The 18279-nt window shown below is 39.5% G+C and overlaps 1 protein-coding gene across 7 annotated transcripts in view; it reads right to left on the bottom strand.

The window, feature by feature from the left end:
• Positions 1 to 18279, bottom strand: part of RBMS3 (RNA binding motif single stranded interacting protein 3) — a 1181733-nt gene that overhangs the window by 682759 nt on the left and 480695 nt on the right. The gene's annotated exons all lie outside the window — the stretch shown is intronic.

An 18279-nucleotide genomic window follows, 5' to 3' on the forward strand; every position in this document is an offset into this window, starting at 1 on the left:
TTATAATCAATCTGGATGTGATCTTACAACCTGCTCGTGCAACACTTCAAACACTGCCATCAATTGGCTAGGTGGGAAACGAAACCTCTTTACCATGTCGTAATGGAGAGTGAGTTCCTTAAGAACAGAGCTAACATTTTCTCCATAGAGGCCAACACATTGCTTTGTGTGTAGCAGATATTCAAAACACGGGAGAAATTTTAAGAGAATGGAACTTGGAGAAAGACATGCTAATTCATTCAGTCCAACTCTTTAATGTGACAGAGGACTTTGGGCCCAGGGAGACTGATGATACAGGAAAAAAATAGGCATCTGCTTTGCTGTTTTGTCTGTGTACATGACCTTCCATACACATGGCTAACTGTTAACTTTCCAAGCTTCTAACGTAGCCTTTCGTCCGTAAAGTCATCCCTAATTAGAAAGCAAAAACAGTAAATCATATTTGGTGCTTTCATTGCAATCTCCACAGATTTTGTTTTACTCATATCTTAAAATTGTAATGATCTATAGCTGTTACCTGTTCCATTCAACTATGAACCCCTTTAGTGATTACTTCTTATTCATTTCTGCACCCCAAACATCTGGACCAACATGTGGCACATAGCACTCACAGTAGATCCTCAATAAAAATTTGTAAAAAGAATGAATAAGTATATAAGCCATTTTCAATTAGAAACAACTTGTGCTTTAAAAAAGTGTTGTTAGTACTTTGTGATTAAAACTCATTTCCCCCCAAAACAAATTTAAATAACATTATGCAGTAGCATACTATATAAAAACAAGCCTATAGCAATGTTATTTTTAAAGATTTTATTTATTTATTTTTACAGAGAGGGGAAGAGAGGGAGAGAGAGAGGGAGGGAAACATCGATGTGATAGGGAAACATCAATTGGTTGCCTCTCATATGTGCCCACTCCCTGACAGGGGACCAAACCCGCAATACAGGCATGTACCCCGACCAGGAATCAAACCAGCAACCTTTCCCTTTGTGGGATGATACCAAACCAACTGAACCATACCAGCCAGGGCTGTAGCAATTTTTTGTTACAGCAAATTTGTTTTGTTTTTTTTGTTATAGGAAGGTCCTACTGGAGAAAGCGCTACCTCCACTGAGTTCAATATTAAAAGAATGTTTAAACGACCCCCTTTGTTTATAGAAGAAGAGCACCATTTGATTCACAGAGTCTTAATGTTCATCAAGTCCAAGGAAATAATAAGAATGTATTTGCTTGGAAGAAGAGAACAGTGGAAAGAAATGGAGCCAGGGAGAACGAAGGAGCAAGGATAGGGAAGGAGGCGGAAGAAGCACGATGCAGGATTGCATCAATGATGAGTCTATGATTATGTCCACAACTTTAGAAAATGCCTCCTTGATCCTAGAAGAATTAGAGGGAAAGCTCTGAATGAAGCAAAATAAGAGAAAGTTTAGAATTTAAGATGTTCCCGGCATGATGGAGACCTCAGAATAAATGGGAATTTTACAAAGAGGACATGAACTTAATAGCCGGGATGCTAAGTTGAATCAGAAAAGAATGATTCTAATAATGTTAATATTTTCCCATTAATATAACATTAAATATTGCTAAATGTTTTCACTTGTATTATCATACTTTGCAGAGAGGAATGCTAAGTCAAAATTTACAAAAGATTCTGCCCAGAGTTGGAAAATGAATAAATGTCAGAGTCTGGACAAAAATGTGGGTCTTCTGACACTATAATTCCTGCTTATTGTAGAGTGTCAGCCTTACAGCGATACTAGGAAAGGAGGGTGGTAAAGAGGAGGAAGTTATAAATCAGTAGAGATTACTTGGTCTAAACGTCAGATTTCTTCACAACTTCTTTCAGTGATAAAAAGTGTATCTGTTTAATTTCGTCTGACAACAATTACAGGGTTCTCCCTATCCTTGAAATACATCATTGTTTTTAAAATGTTTTTGAATTTTTTATACATCAGTAGAGTGAGGAAGGAAAAAAAAAAGGAGACTTTTTATCCTGAAGTGTCTGTATTAATGACAGTTTCAAAGTTTTACTAACTAGGTTCCCCAAGTAGAAACTTTTCACATGTAACAACACACTGCAGGGTTCCTTATTCTCTGATAATCCCACATAATTTATGGAAAATAAATCAGTGGACAGCTCTTCCACACACACTTTTCATGTTGAAGTACTTTTGTCTCCCAGGGTTCAAGAGTGAGCCTGTATCTGTCTTCTTTAGACAGACAAAAGATGCCATGAGTAAAAAATAAAATGAAAGGAAAGGGAAGACTTCGAAAGAAAAATTGAGTGATAGGGTTGGAATAGGACTCCCTGCTATCTTTTATCCTTAATTGGTTGAGGATTTCTAGTGGCCTGCCTCAGTCTGAGGGAAAATAGACTGGCAGTGATTTAACCTATTAATCTATGTCAGAACAAGCTCCAAATTAAATAGCTAAACTTAAGGAAAATTAGATGCCAAGAAAATAGAGATGGGAATGTAAGTAGGGGCATTTTGGACAAATATAATATAAACTCTAAGAACAGCAGGCTAGCTGATAATAAAAAGGCACTGGTTATCAAAAGGCACATTGGATAATGGTATGAGTTAAATCTGGGACAGGTTACCCTACATGTTAGGAGAGGGGAGTATCTGAGAGCAGTATTTCCAAATGAAATTATTTGCATCTAAATTCACAATTTCCTTTGCCTCACGATAATTTCATAATTGACAATGATAAACATGACTAAAATACTTAATATAAAAACAAAGCATATTGACAGTAGAAAAAAATTTAATGAAAATAGTTTAAATGTCTCATGAAATATACATTAGCTTTAAAAGAGTCTCAGGGGCTTTGAGTTGTCAGGAATTTTAAGATGACAGAGCACATTCTTGCACATTACCTCATGCACAGAAAAGAAAACAAGTTCTTAGTATTGGCTAAGAACTTGGTTGAAACCATGGCTACATCATAGTTAGAGGCATGACTTTAGAGTCAGGCTCGGGTGTAAATGTGACTGCTTCTTCACTGGCTGTGTAGTCCTGCAAAAGTTATTTGAACTCCATGCGATTCCATTTCATCATTTCTAAAAGGCAGAATTAACAACATCAACTCCCCAGATTTGTTGAAAAGTTTAAATGAGATAACATACCCCAAATACTTAACAAAACATCTCTCGGTAGAATGACAAAGACCTCCAGGACCTGCATACAGCTCTCCGGTGCCTCCCCCTCCGCTGCTTACCCATCCCACTCCCAATCTCAGTCAATACGCTTGGGCCAGACCCAGCCTCCCTCCTCACTCTGAACACATGGAGCCCTGGCTCTGACCTTTTGCCTTCTGTCTGAAAAGTTTTCCTCCAGGTCTTTGCATAGCTGACACTTTGCCTTCATTCAGTTCTCAGATGGAATTTCATCTCAAGAGTTGCTCTTTCTTTCCACCTGCTGCTTAGAGCAACTTCATTCCTCTGTTGTTCATCTGAATCCCTTTTGTCTTTGCTGTTTTCTCCGTTGCATTCACCACTATCTGTGCTGCTATTTATGTACCTGTTGATGTGTCTTTTGTCCATCATGTGATACCAGAATGGATGCTCCCTGCAGGTAAGAACCTCATCTGTCTTGACTAATATTGTGATACATTTGGTGGAGACCAGCTTCATGCTCACCAAATATATTCTATCTTTTCCAGGAACAATGACCACACTTCCCAGGTTTCCTCACAACCAGCAAGACCATGTGGCTGAGTCCCAGCAAATGGCATGTGATGTCGGTGATGTGTGTTCATTCAAGGCCAGATCCACAAAACCCTCCATTATAGTTTTCTATTCTCTCCTCCCTTCTTTCCAGGTTGGATGAAGAGGGTTCTGAGGATGACTCCAAGGCTCTAAGGGATTGCCAAGTTGGAAGGTATAACAATTCTGTCCTGGAAATTTTTTTGGTAAAGCAACCAGCCATATGAATACCTGAACAGACATACTGAAGGGCCCATAAAACTACCTGGCACACAGTAAGTGGGTGGGCTGAATGTCTGTGTCCCCTCAAAATTTGTATGTTGAATCCCTAGTCCCCATGATGACGTAATTGAAGATGAGACTTATGGAAGTAATTAGATCATTAGGTCATGAGGGCGGGACCCTCATGGTGGGATTCATGGCCTTATAAAAGGAAGATAATCTCTCAATCTCCTTCTCTCTCTCTCTCTCTCTCTCTCTCTCTCTGTGTGTGTGTCTATCCCACCTCTGCTTCTGTCTTTGTCCCTGTCTCTATCTCTATCTCCATCTCCATCTCTATCTCTATCTCTCTCTACCTTTCCAAGTAGACAATAAGGAAAGGCTATGTAAGCACATAGCAAAAGTTGCCCATCTGCAAGAGAGAGTCCTCAGATCAACCTAACCATGCTGGCACCCTGATCTCAGACTTCCAGTGTCCAGAAATCTAAGAAATGAATGTCTGCTGTTTAGTCTATGGTATTTTGTTACAGCAGCCCAAGCTGGCTAAGACAGCATGTATTTAATACACATGTAACAAGCATTGGTTAAATAAGAAAAATAATTAAATTAATGCTCCCATGTGCCATAAGATATCACATCTCTGTCTCTAAACCATATTGTCCCAAAGTAGGTTGAAGAAGGAATCACTGTATGGTGAGAAATTTCATCTAGATGATGCTTGAAGATCTCCCAGGTGTACACAGTATTAGGGGGTGAGGAAACTACTCTTCCTGGATTTAGAAATGTAGTGGATATTAACATAAAAAAGAAAATTAAAGAGATTTTGGTGTACAGTGTTACTCGTTCCCTGCACTGACATTTCCTGTTTGGGATCATAAAGAGAATACGAAGGACTCATAAAAACCTAAATGAATTGTGCCATAAATGTTAACTGCCACTGATAGCAATGTTGAACACCACTCCAAGGCAATGCTGCTGCACGGTAAATCTCTGCTATGAGATCTGAGAGTGAAAGCAAAGCCAATGTCAAGTCCAAATGTATACGATTACATATGCATGCCCCCCACCTGATGTGACATTTTTATTCATGTCTGTCAGTAAAAATCTTTGCCAACAAAAGTTCTATGTGTTTAAATAGGCTAGAGCTCCCTGTCCTGAAAAGACTGGTTCTCAAATTTTACTGTACATTTTAATCATTAAATATAAAACTGACAATTATTAGCCTTCAATCTTTTATTTTTCAAAATGAGCCAGATGTCCAAATACGGGGCCATGCAAAGTCCACCACTTTTACCCTTAGGCCTTGATAACAAATGCATTTGGGAGATTTACCAAACCTATTGTCACAATTTAAGAAATGGAAGGTCGTGAACATCAGGATATGCAAACAATATAGTTCAAGGGGAACAGTTCATTACATTTTTTAAAAATGTTTTATAAGAGTAGTTTTGAGTAGATATGTTGAGTCATGTGCCGTCCTTATTTTTCTTCCTTTTCGGCAGATGCTTTTAAGTACTTTTATTTCTCGTGGTGCAGATGAACTAAAAGAATTCTAGTAATTGCTATCATCGGAGTGTTTGTCTCTGCCAGATTAAGCACAGGCATCCAGGCCATTCAGAATTGGTGAATTGGCTCCACAAGCCCCACACTGAATGGCTGCCAAGTATACTGGCATTGAAACCCCTCAGATGCGATCATTAAGCTTTAGAGTGGTAATCCTTTTTCATGTGCCACTGTAGATTTGGAGGAAGGCAAACACTAAGGCTTTAATTTTGAAGAAATAATTTACAAATATATGAAAGTATAAATCATATATGCAAATACCCGTATCTGTTAGCACCCAGCTTCAAAACAGACCATTGTCCGGAGAGTTGAGGTACCCATGTGCCCTTGCAAATATTCCTTCTTAGTCTGAATTTTGTAATTTCCCTGGGTTTTATTTGTGCTTTTATTACATTCTCTCATTAAAATAAAATATTTTCACTAAAAGTGAATAACAGGGATTAGAATGCCAAATATGTAACACCTGCTAAAGAACTTTTGTGGTAATAAATTAATAAGCATCTTGTTGTGCTTAATTTATATCTGTTGATTTAAAAATATTTAACATGTAACGGATCAGACAAGATAACATTACTCAATGTGTTTCAAAAACCTCTTATTTTAAAACATCAAAACTAAAAGATCTCAGGCACCAAATGCAGGCAAATCAATTTGTTTTTAGCACGGTCCAGTCTGTCATTTCTTTTAGGTTTAAATCCAAATACCCACAAAAATACCAATTTGCAGGTGATATGAATATAATTCTATTGCTTTTATAATAAATTACAATGCAATAAAAGGGCAAACATTTCTTCAGTTACACTGCTTTATATTATCATTCTATTTTTATTCCGGGAAGGAGCTAAGTTCTTACAAAATTATAAATGGTTGACACAATGAAAAGATGGTTGGCCTCTCCATGATAGGAGAAATGCAAATTAAAATAATAGCTTACCATTTTCACTCAAATTAGCAAAAGTTTAATTGACTGATAATATTCAGCATAGGCCAGAGTGTGGTAAAGCAAACCCTCTGGGCCCTAGGAAGGAGCTGCTTTACAGGGGAATGTGGAAGCAGCAGAAGTATCGTAAGGTTCTGTTTCTGAAGGGTTTCGAAGATCTGCTGTGTTCAGAGGTTCTGATGGGTTTATAGGTGCACATTTTGTCATATTTTTTGCTATTATTTCTCTCTTAGTATTTAAATACATACCTAAGTTTGATGATTTATTCAAGAAGAGAAAGCATCCAAAAGTATCTGAAAGATAAACAGGCTAGGGAAGGATGATGTTGGAATTTTCACTCTCACTTTAAGGTATAATCAAAACACTTGAATGTTTGTCCCAAAAGAATGTGTGCTAATTTTGTAATTGAAAAGACCCAGCCTGAATGGGTCTTCATACACAAACAGTTAGGGAGCTGCTCCAATGAGCTGAGTTGATCTGCTATTGTCATCCAAGTTCACTGTCTGAGATTACTACAAAGCTGTGTGTTAAGAAATTGTATTGAAAGTCCCCTCATAAAAGCAATGGCTGAAATTTCCCTTCTCTAAAAGAGTGAGGGGAGCTAATCAGAAACACTTTTTGTTTTTAAGTTTATTTTTTTCCCCTTTTCCAAAGGGATTCACTGCCATGGAAGTATGAAGTCTCAGTTTAACAAGTTCATGTTTAGGAGGTTTCATTCACAAAGATAACAGATAGCAGACATAACTAGAAACTTATGTCAGCCCTAGCATTTAGAACATTTCTATCTCTTGTGCCTTTTTTGCAACAACGATGAACTCTTTTTTTTTCTTATCATTTTTAAATGTTTCCCATGTATCAGAGTCCTTATTATGAGAAGTGTTTAATCTTACCTCAATGGTCATAACCAAATTGTGCATTGATAATGTTTTAATTAAATTCATTGGGGTGACACTAGCTAATAAGATCATATAGGTTTCAAGTGTACATTTCCATGACACACGATCTTATACTGCATTGTGTGCTCACTACCCAAAGTCATTATTGATGATTTTTAAATTTACTATTTTATGTGATGCTATATTGCATATAATCAATTATAATGTTAATTTTTAATAATTATCAAGGAAGGGGATTTTTCAGAAAATCAAACATACAAAAATGAAAGCTGTTGGAGTTCGGCTTGAGCAGCATGAGATCCTGCCTGGAATTCCAAGTGTCTAATGATATCCAAGCTTCTGTTGTGGGATGTATGGACCAAGCCCAGATGGATGGATGAATTCTTTCCCCAGAACATCTGTTTGGATACTAAGAATTAAGTAGCACCAAGCCATGCATTATGGAGATGGGGTACAGGACTACTAAAAGAGAGGAACATAACTCTCATGTCGGGGAATTGAGCAAAGGGCATAAAATGCACCAAAGAAAAACCTCAGCTTTTCAGACCCTGTGGGAAAAATAAAGGTCAGGAGGGAGGAGCAGAACAGGATTTTCAATGTTATCTGTAAAACACTGCCTTTGGGGAGAAAGCCACATAAAACCAACAGCATTTAGACTTCAGGTCTCACTAGAAATGACCAACTCTGGGCAAAGTTATAATGTTTCCCTGGTCTTGGCCTACTAAAGCATGATGTTCAACAGCAAATTAAAGGAAAAGGTTCCTTAATTTTCCTGAAGTTTCCAGGTAGATACAGAGAAGGCTTCATGCACCTGAGGGGCTCTCAATAATTCAAACGCTGAGTCCCAGGGCCTTAAAGAGGATGCTATCAGAATAATACAAACTAGGAGTCTGTAAGCTCTCTCTGATAATCCAAATTGAAATTGATTTCTCTCTTATTTTAGTTTAACTTCTATCCATTAAATGATTTATAAGGGGTAAGCCTGTGTTAAATAGCTTTGCATATATTATCTCATTAAATTCTCACAATGACCTTGAGAAGTAGCTTATAATTCCTATTTTATAGAGAAGGAAGTCGAGTCTGACAGGTTCAATACCTTTTGCCATAGTTCTTCCAGCTAGAAAGTGATACAGCTGGGATAGGAACCCAAGTCCGTCTGAGTCCAGAGTCTAAATGCTCAGCTCTTAGATGTCTGCAGCTTTCTCAACCAACAGGTTTCAAGGGTCTAAATTTAGTATGTAAGAACTATTGGATTAAAACTTTGCCGCCACCATCTACTGTCAGTCTATTCCCTCAGCTCTTATCCACCAGCTTTTAAGCGACTTGAAAATGTGGACACTTTATATTATTCTTCATTCCCTTCCCCTTCTACCCTACATTCCTATCATTAAGCTCACCACCACAATGTTCAGCTTACAGCATGTATCAAATGCTTGCTGAATGAAGACATGACCTCAAAGTTTAAGAGAGTTGAGGGGTCATGGTCTGGACTCAGCTATAGTAGTCTATACAAGTACAGGCAACCAAAAAAGTATAGTCGAGAAGCAAGCACACTTTCATGAAACAAGCTTTGGCCACTGAAAAATTATGCAAATAAAGGATGGAACTTTAGGACGGTAGGACCAAGAGTATTTTTTTCCTTGAGCCACATACAAATGAGTGACGAACCAGCACACAGTGAAACAGAAGCATCACAGCTGATTCAAGCTTGGTTTTATAATGCTGTAATAAAAACGGGAATTGGCATTTAGTATGTGCAATTTGTAAAACCGTGTTCTTCCAAGGAGACTTAATCCTTTAGGGAGATGCCTCAGGGCATGCTGGGGGAGGTAAAAATAACAGCAGACACTGTTGGTTGTTTCCCAATAGTCATTTCCTTTTTCTGTCCTAACAGAACCCTGAATTTGTTTAGGTAATAATAGGATGAGCCTCAAGGAATAAATTATTGTTTGTTTAAACCAGTGCTTTGCAAATATTCATGTGCATACAAATAAACAAAATCTTGATAAAAAATGCAGGCTCATATTTAATATATCTTGACTGAAGTACTTCTAATAAGGTCCCAGGTGATATTGATACTGTTAGTCCACAGGTAACACTTTAAATCCAAGGTTTTAAACCAATGATTCAGTTATGATTGCTCAGAAGAATCACATGGATAGGTTTTGCTTTCATTGGTTGGGGTTAAGCTTGGTATTAGTAAAAAAAGGAAAAAATTCCCAGATTATTTAAATATGCATGACTTTAGAGCCATGATAGAAGGTCTATATTCTTGTGCCTCTTACTATTCTGCAAATGAATAGAAAAACCAGTTCTGGACAATGAGATATAAAGGGAAGTCTACCAGAGGAATTCTGAGGAACATTCTCCTCCTTGATAAAACAAGGATACAAATGAAAGTCCCTGCTCTCTTCCTTCCTTTTGGGGGGATTGTTGTAAGTAAGTGAAATGTTTGGAGTCATGGGCTTCATGTTGTGCCAAAAAAAGGTGACATCACAGTACACTGTGGATGGTGAGAGGAAAGGCAAAAAGAGCCTCTCTTAGATGGTGCTGATTAACTACTGTGCCAACCTTAGAAATATCTACCATTCCATTTACTATAGCTGAGTTACAAGCTGTCCCAAGTTCTGTGACTTAAAACCACAGCCTTTTTATTATGCTCACAGTTCTGAGGGTTAGAAATTTAGACAGAACACAGTGGGAATGTTCTGTTTCTGCTCTCTCCTGTCTGGGGCTTCAGATGGGAAGACTGAAGTACCCAGAAGTGGCTCACACAGCAAGAGAATGGAGTCATCTTGGCGGTATCTTCATTCACATGTCTGACATGTAGGCTGAGAAGACGAAGGTTGGGCTCAGCTGAAACTATTGACGAGAGAGCACCTACACATGGCCTCTCCATGTGGCCTTGGTATCCTCACAGAACGGTGACTTGTTCAGAGAGAAAGTGGCCTGGGAGAGAACACTCAGAAACTAAGCTTTTCAAGGGAGCTACCTAGAAGCAGCATGACCTTGCCCGACCCTGACTTGGAAATCACACAGCATCACTTCAGCCATATTCCATAGTCACAAAGGCTAGCCAGATTTAAGAAGAAGGCATTTAGATACCACTTCTTAGTGGGAGAATGGGGATGTCACATTGCAGAAAAGCATGTGGGTTCGGGTGGTATTACTGTAGCCATATTGGCAAAGATAAATGTCTACTACTACCTCTAGACATTTTATGAAGACAGTTAATATGCATCTATGTTTTTGAAGCCACTGTAAGTTGGATATTCTGTTATCTGCAGCAAAAGAATCCTAACAGATGAGGTTTCTTACCCCAACTTCAATTAAGGTAACCATGATATTACCTGCTTTGTATATTTAGTCTTTTCTTGTAGGAGATTTTATGGGTGTGAAGGGGGAGTGACAGCCTGAGACATGATCTAATGTGTAAGAGATAAAGGCATGGAATGTCTTGGCTTTTTGAGCAGCCGGGCCAGGTCTGGGGCAGCCAGAGCTATGACCCTGAGCTATGACCAACCTCCATGAGATGGAAAGAAAAAAAGTTTAGGAAAAAATTACAATTACTAGTGGTCTTCAAACTCCGTTCACATGTTCCTTGAAGAATTTTGAAAAATTATATAGTTTCTTTCCCATTATAAAGCCACCTAAAATTTTCATTGTGAGTTTAAATAATTGCAAAGGATATAACTTTCAGACGATGATACACTATTCTTCTTCCTTAACATACACGCACAGCTGGGAAAGACTGGAGCCCCCTTGGTTTATGGGGCCTGATTAATCGTTACACGAAGCATCTCCTTTGCTGGTGTCCCCATGGGAGGTTTTTACATTCCAAGGCAATAGACAAAAATAAGATTTATATGCAAGGAATATGCTTTTTTTTTTGTAAAGGCTGTGGTAGAGAGACCATATAATATATCTTCCAAATGTGAACATTTTTTAGAATAAAATTGGACACTATTAATAACTGCTCTAGGAAATAAGCATAAGCCAGGGAAACAGAGATATACGATGACTTAGCTACTGGAATACTAGTAAGTTATCAGATGAATCAGTTTATAAAAGAGAATTAATGGACACTGAAGGTCTGGCCTTTATTTCACCGAAAACTATCTATTTTCAGTACTCCTTGAAAAGTTTTCAATAGCATCAAGAGTTTGTACAGGTCTGTTATTGAGCTAGTATTCAGTCACAGTAGTTGTTAAAGTATTGAAACATTATCACCATGTTAGTAAACAGAATAACTCTAACATAGATAACCATTAAAAATACTCAATAACAGATTAATAATAAATAATAATATATAATAAAAATAAAATTTTATTATTATTTTTAATGGTTATCCCAGTTACCGTTATTCTGTTTAATAAGCAATCTACAATAACTAGGTGCTGGAAACAGCCTAAGTGCCCATCAGTAAGTGAGTGGATCAAAAAACTGTGCTACATTTACACAATAGAATACTACGTAGCAGAAAGAAAGAAGGACATCTTACCCTTCATGACAGCATGAATAGAACTGGAGGGCATCATGCTAAGTGAAATAAGCCAGGTGGTAGAAGACAAATACCATGTGATCTCACCTATAAGTGGAACCTAATCAACAAAACAAACAAGCAAGCAAAATATAACCAGAGACATGGAAATAAAGGACCAATTGACAATAACCAGAGGGAAGGAGAGAAGGGCAAAACAGGGAAAAGGAGGGGAAGGGTCATCAAGGAACATGGATAAAGGACCCGTGGACAAAGACAAGGTGCGGGGTAGGAGTGAATGTGGGAGGCGGGTGTAGGTAGCATGAGAGAGAGTAATTGGGGGAATGAGGACAGCTGTAACTGCACAATAAAAAAATAAAATAAATAATAATCAATAATCTAAATGCCAGCATTTGTGTTTCATTTCAGAAATCACAAACAAGCAAGCTGTGATTCCAAGACAGCTTTGTGGTATGAGTATTGGAGCACAGTGCTAGGGACACTGTTACAGAGGACTTGCTATTTATTTCTGAAGTTAGTGGGTAGCCTTGAAGTACGGAAGTCCTTATTCAGGAGAAAGGAGAGTTGCAATCTCTCTCTCTTTTTTTTAAAAAAGTCCATTGGTGAGAGAGAGAGAGAGAGAGAGAGAGAGATTAGTTTGTTGTTCCACTTATTTATGCATTCATTGGTTAATTCTTGCACGTGATCTGACTGGGGATGGAACCCACAACCCTGGGACATTAGGACAATGCTCTAAACAACTGAGCTACCCAGCTGGGGCCCCAATGTCTTCTATAAACCTCCAAAAGAAATAAACGCTTGTCCCACACATCGGGAAGAAGACAGGTCTCGGTTCAGGAAGCAGCTGGTAAGGTACTGGGTGCTATGGATATAGCCAGTTGCCATAGACACAGACAGCAAATGCCTTCATTGTGAAACAATGTCCCCTCCAATAGGCTTGTGAAACATTTGTTTTATTTGACAACTTAACTTCTGATGGGAGGCAGTTGTTTCTGTGCCTTGTAAACAAGTTTCTAGAGAGGGAATCTCCTGGACACCTGTTCAATGACTAAAAGAGACCTCCCTCTAGCAAGATCGTGCTAGCGCTGCCTCTCCTCTTCCCCTTGAAGATTTATTTTTAGAAAGAGAATCTAGCACCAGGTTGCCTACTCTTCCTCCCCTACCTGCCAGCTAGCTCCTCTCTTGAAGGAGAGATGGGGTCTTAGCAAAAGCACCCACTACCCCCAGGCAGCATCAACCTCTGAGCACACACCCATTACTTTATTTTCTTTATCTCTTCTGTTCTCTAGTCATTTCTGTTTTGTCTCTGTTATCGCCTGGGCTCTTCCTGGTCACTGCCTGTGGTTGGCACCAGCTGTCTCCCAGTTAGCATCAATGGGGCGCAGAGTACCATTGTGTTTTCTCACCAGAGAAAGAGAAAAGAATACACAGGGTCCTGGCCTCAGCAATGAGCATCAGATAACGCGCCCCGGCCAAACTTTTCCTCCTTCGCCACTTCCCCTCTCCCTCTCTCCATCTCTCTAGGAGCACTCAAATGATAATGTCCTTTCAGGTGTGAGAGGAGAAAGGCACCAGTGAGGAGCTGGTGCAGGGAGAGCAGAGCTGGTGGGCAGGGCAACCCAATGATTCCCTGTCTTTTATGAGGAAGGTGATCCCCAGTCACTAAACAACTATCAATTCACAGGAAGTTGTTGGAAATTTGACATAGTTCCCATGTCGGACGGTCATGAAGCCCCGAGTTTATCATTCAGCTGCTGACAAAAGTATCAAATGAAAGATCAAAACCAGCACACTAGTCAATAGAGTATTTGGGAATTATTAGAATGATTTTGTGAGTGAAATGTGTTACAAAAGATATGACTAGGTAAGAAATCTACATTATATTAACTTTCATAGACACTAAAAAGAGTACAGCATATTTAATATTTGACTTACATTATCAGTTATATTACTATACTACTTGAATATTTTGAATATTACTTTTTGCCATTTCATATCCCAAGTTGAAGAGGTTATCTTAGATGCTTGGACATTGGTTCTTCATTTGTATGTTTTTTTTCATTTACTCATTTATTGGATTAAACATTAGGAGAATTTTAATAACTTTGTCTTTACTTTTTCTTCTAAGATGTGTATTGGAGTAGTTATCAAAGTGATTGTTATGATCTCATCTTAGAAGTAAAAAATGGTGTGTTTCAGAAAAATCAAACTTATAGTAGTGAATGTCAGTAATTTTGAATTGCCACAGGGCAGCCATTTTCAACCACTGTGCCGTAAGAAATTTTAAAACATACAATACCTGGTTATTTAGTCAGGGAGACTGACCTCTTTTCCCTTAGATTATCAAATAAAAAAATGACAACATCCAACATAACAATAGCTGTTCAGTGTGAATGAATCAAAAGTGTACCTTTTGTTGTTGTTGTTGTTGTTGTCAGACTGGCAAAAAACACGATATATTTTTGGGGGTGCCACAGAATTTTAGCAATTAGTTTATGTGTGCCATGATATGTAAGAGGTTGAAAGCGCTGCCATTGTGTATCCATTTCAGTCTTCTATCACTAAGAAACCCCTCTTACCTTATCTCCCTCAGCAAGAAGTCTTATCAATTTCAAAAAGCCCTAAATAATCACCTAATGGCTCAGAAGTTAGCCACTGAGTCACTTGATACTATGACTGTGGTAGCCTGAATGGTAGTCCTCCCAGACGCCCACAACCGAATCTCTGGGACCTGCGCAAGTTACTTTACATGTCAAAAGGGACTTTACTGACATCATCAAGCTAAAGATCATTAGGTGGGAAGGTTATCCTCACTTAATGAGTTGGGCCTTTACATGAAATCAAAGTGTCTCCCTAAGAGAGAGTCAGAGAGAGATTTGACCACAGACTTAGAAGACAGTGTAAAGATGGGGAAGAAATGGATTCGAAGGTGCTATGCGGCTGGCCTTGAAGACAAAGGAAGGGCATGAGAGCCAAGGTTTGCAAGGAATGTAGCTCTAGAAGCTGGAAAAAGCAAGGAACAGATTCTTCCCTGGAGGCTCTTGATGGAGTGCAGCCCTGCCAACACCTCGATTTCAGGCTCTAACCTCCAAAGCAGTAAGAGAATAAATGTGTGTTGTTTTAAGCTCCCGAGCTTGTGGTAATTTGTTACCTCGGCCACAGGAAACTAACACAGTGTTGTACAACAGGGCTCTGAGAAATCCGTACTTGGTCAGTGAGAGGCATTACTGGATTCTGAGATTTCTATATGCTATGAATTTCAAGTTAACTCGCCAGACATTCGTGGGGTATCTGGATTCCTCAGTAGCAGGGGAATAGAAGCAAAAGGAAGCCCTTTGCGTCACATGTACTGACTGCACAAACATCGTATTGGCTGACACCCTTCTCACCCCAGGAAATTATAGTTAAAGAGCTGGAAATCTTCAATCAAACAAGTAACTTAGAGAAAAGGGCCAGAATCTCACAAGGCTGGCAGAGCATTTATAGTTTCATTAAAGGCTACTAAATTATATGACTCAAGAAAATCACTGGCAATCTGTTCAGACAGGAATTCCGTTTCTGTGGTTTCAACCACAAAACCTCTGTGGATCTTACGCTGCATGACAACTGTGGAATCTACTTTTACATTTTGGATCCCCAAATATTTCTCTAATCATTGGCTTGCAATGCAGATCCAAGTAAAAATTATAAGGGAGTCACCCTATTGAGATGTTGTCACCATAATCCAGCTTTCAAAGTCCCCTTATACTGAACCTCTGGTCTATTTTCAGAGAATATCATTTCTTTTACAAGGTGGTAGGAACGTTAAATGAGTCCTGATCTTGGAGTCATGAGTTTAATGCCATCTGAGCAGGCATAGGAGGAAAATTTGAAAGAATTATTTAAATGTTGAAATAATGGAAGAATGTCAAGTAAAATTAATACTTAGAGCAAGGGTGTCCCACCTGCGGCCCACAGGCTGCATGCAGTCCAGGATGGCTGTGAATGTGGCCCAACATCAAATTGTAAATTTATTGAAAATGGTGGGAGATTTTTTTTTTATTATGTGTTGCAATGTATTTAATGTGTGGCCCAAGACAACGCTTCTTCTTCCAGTGTGGCCCAGAGATGCCAAAAGTTTGGACACCCCTGCTAGAGTATCCTTGAAATCAAAAGTGCAACACTCATGACTATTTCTTATAGATTTTCTATTCTTTTCCTTCTCCTTTCACACTTGATTCAGTTCACTCTCAGTGGTGTGGCAAAAGGAAGGAACAATTTCTAGATTTTAAGCATAAAAAGTGGCTAGATAGCCTGTAATTATTTCAGTGGTTTCCAGGACAGGATAGAATCTATTCTTCATTCCTAGCCCCAGATCTAAATTAAGTACCTTATAAATACAAACACTTCTCTAGAGTAACATGTACATTTGAATTAAATGATTACAAATAGTTCCACCTTGGGTACAATCATCATCTTCAGCATGTAAATAACAACATAGGGACTCAGTGGCAAGGAGCAATATAACACAATGGGTAAGAACACTGGTTGGAGGCCAGACAGCCAGCATTTGAATCTCAGGCCCCACCACTAGCTATAACATTGGGCAAGATACTTTATTTGTCTTAGCTTCATTTTGCTCATCTTTAAAATGATGATAATAATAGCATCTACCTCCCATGGCTATGTTGAATATATACACAGTTGACCCTTGAACAACTCATGGATTAGGGGCCCTGACCACCCATGCAGCGGAAAGTCCGCATACAATGTAAGTTGGCCCTCTATGTACATGGGTTCCCAACCTGAGAGATAAAATAACACATATAATATACATAAAGGTGTTTAGTTCAGAGCCTGGAAAATGTCCTCAATAAGTGCCAGCTACTTCTAGGTGACCTGGAAGCCAGTAAAGGTATGAATCAAAATATTTCACTAAATTGTTTTTGTCATAACTAGCTTGACAATTAATGACTGAAGGAAAAGGAAAAGGCCAAGGAGACATTTTAGATATGGAACTAGTTACTATAGGAAATTTTATTCAAAATATATGCAACTTGGTTTCTAATTATTTTGAAAAAAGTTGCATATATTTTGAACATCAAATGGACCAAGGGACATACAAGAAGAATTACCCCCCAATGTATGCATATGCATGAGTGTGTGTGTGTAATACTCTCCTAATTTGGCTCCCTGACTTCCTCTTGTTTCTCTACCAGAAATCCTTCAAGGAGTTAAAGTGAGTCTTAAAAGAATTAAATTATGTCCTAAAATTTCCTTGCTTAAAACATTTCAGTGGTTCTGATAGAGGAGAAAAGATGGCAGAGGAGTGAATGGGAGTTACACGGACCTCCTCCCAAAACCAAACTGGAATTGTGACTAAATAGTGGAGAAGTCACCTGGAAAACAATGGAACACTAGAGGGAAAGGAGCCTTGGAGCTGCAGACAGACAGTGGAATCAAGTTTCACACATCCTAATGGGTGAGAAGTGCGGTGGAGGCTTAAGAAGGTGGGCTGGGCGCCCACGGGCACCAGCACCAGAGGGACATTGAAACGACCAGTTGGATCCCTCTGAGAAGAACAGGGTCTGAATCATAAACAGGGACACCTAGACTACAGCAGCTGAAACCAGGAAAACACACAGACAAAATGCAACCCCAAAAAGCTTAGGAGCACTCTCTGCCAGAGACAGGAGGCTGGAGATGCAAAGAGACACTTAAAGGGCCAACGCAAAAATTTGCAGTGGCAGCCGCCTTCCTTGATCTCTGGGTAGAGGTGGCAGGAGAGTGGGCTGGTGCCTGAGGAAAGATTGATGAGGAGAACTTTGTGAAGAGAACTGAGACAGTGGCCAGCGGAGCCCCAGTAATAACTCACCTCCCACTCTGCAGCTACCATCTCACTCATAAGTGAATCAATTAACCTGCCTTTTGCTCCCTCTGCACGCAACCTATGAGCGTGTCGGCTGGGGGCTGAGTGCAGACTGGCTGGAAGAAATAGAGGATCCCTGGCCAAAGGGGACACACAGCTGCATAGAGACCCTTGAGGAGAGACTGGAGACAGAGGGGTTGGGGAAAGAATGGGAGGATTAGCTGAGATTCCCGGAGCAGAATCCCTCTCCATTCTGTAGTCCCCATTTTGCACAGGCAGGCCACGCTCCCAAAGAGCCCAAAGAGGGAAAGCACACAATAGAAGACCCTAAACTGACCAGTGCCGCTGGCAAGTACACACGCACATGCGCAGGCCGGTGAGGGTGCCCACACAGGCCGTGGCATGTACAAGTGAGCTGGCGTGCGAGTGCAGAGTGGTCTGCAGAAATAGTGGATCCCTGGCTGAAGGGATCACAGAGCTGTTCAGAAACCCTCAAGGAGAGACTGGAAATGAGGCATTGGGGAGTCCTGGTGCTGACTCTTCCCCAGTCCAAGATCTATATCTTGCTCAGGTGGACTGACAGCAAGGGAACTTTGCCATTCC

This window comes from Pteronotus mesoamericanus, unplaced genomic scaffold (assembly GCF_021234165.1).
Source record: "Pteronotus mesoamericanus isolate MK-2021 breed Mesoamerican mustached bat unplaced genomic scaffold, CSHL_Meso_final scaffold_54, whole genome shotgun sequence".
In the NCBI taxonomy this organism is placed as follows: domain Eukaryota; kingdom Metazoa; phylum Chordata; class Mammalia; order Chiroptera; family Mormoopidae; genus Pteronotus; species Pteronotus mesoamericanus.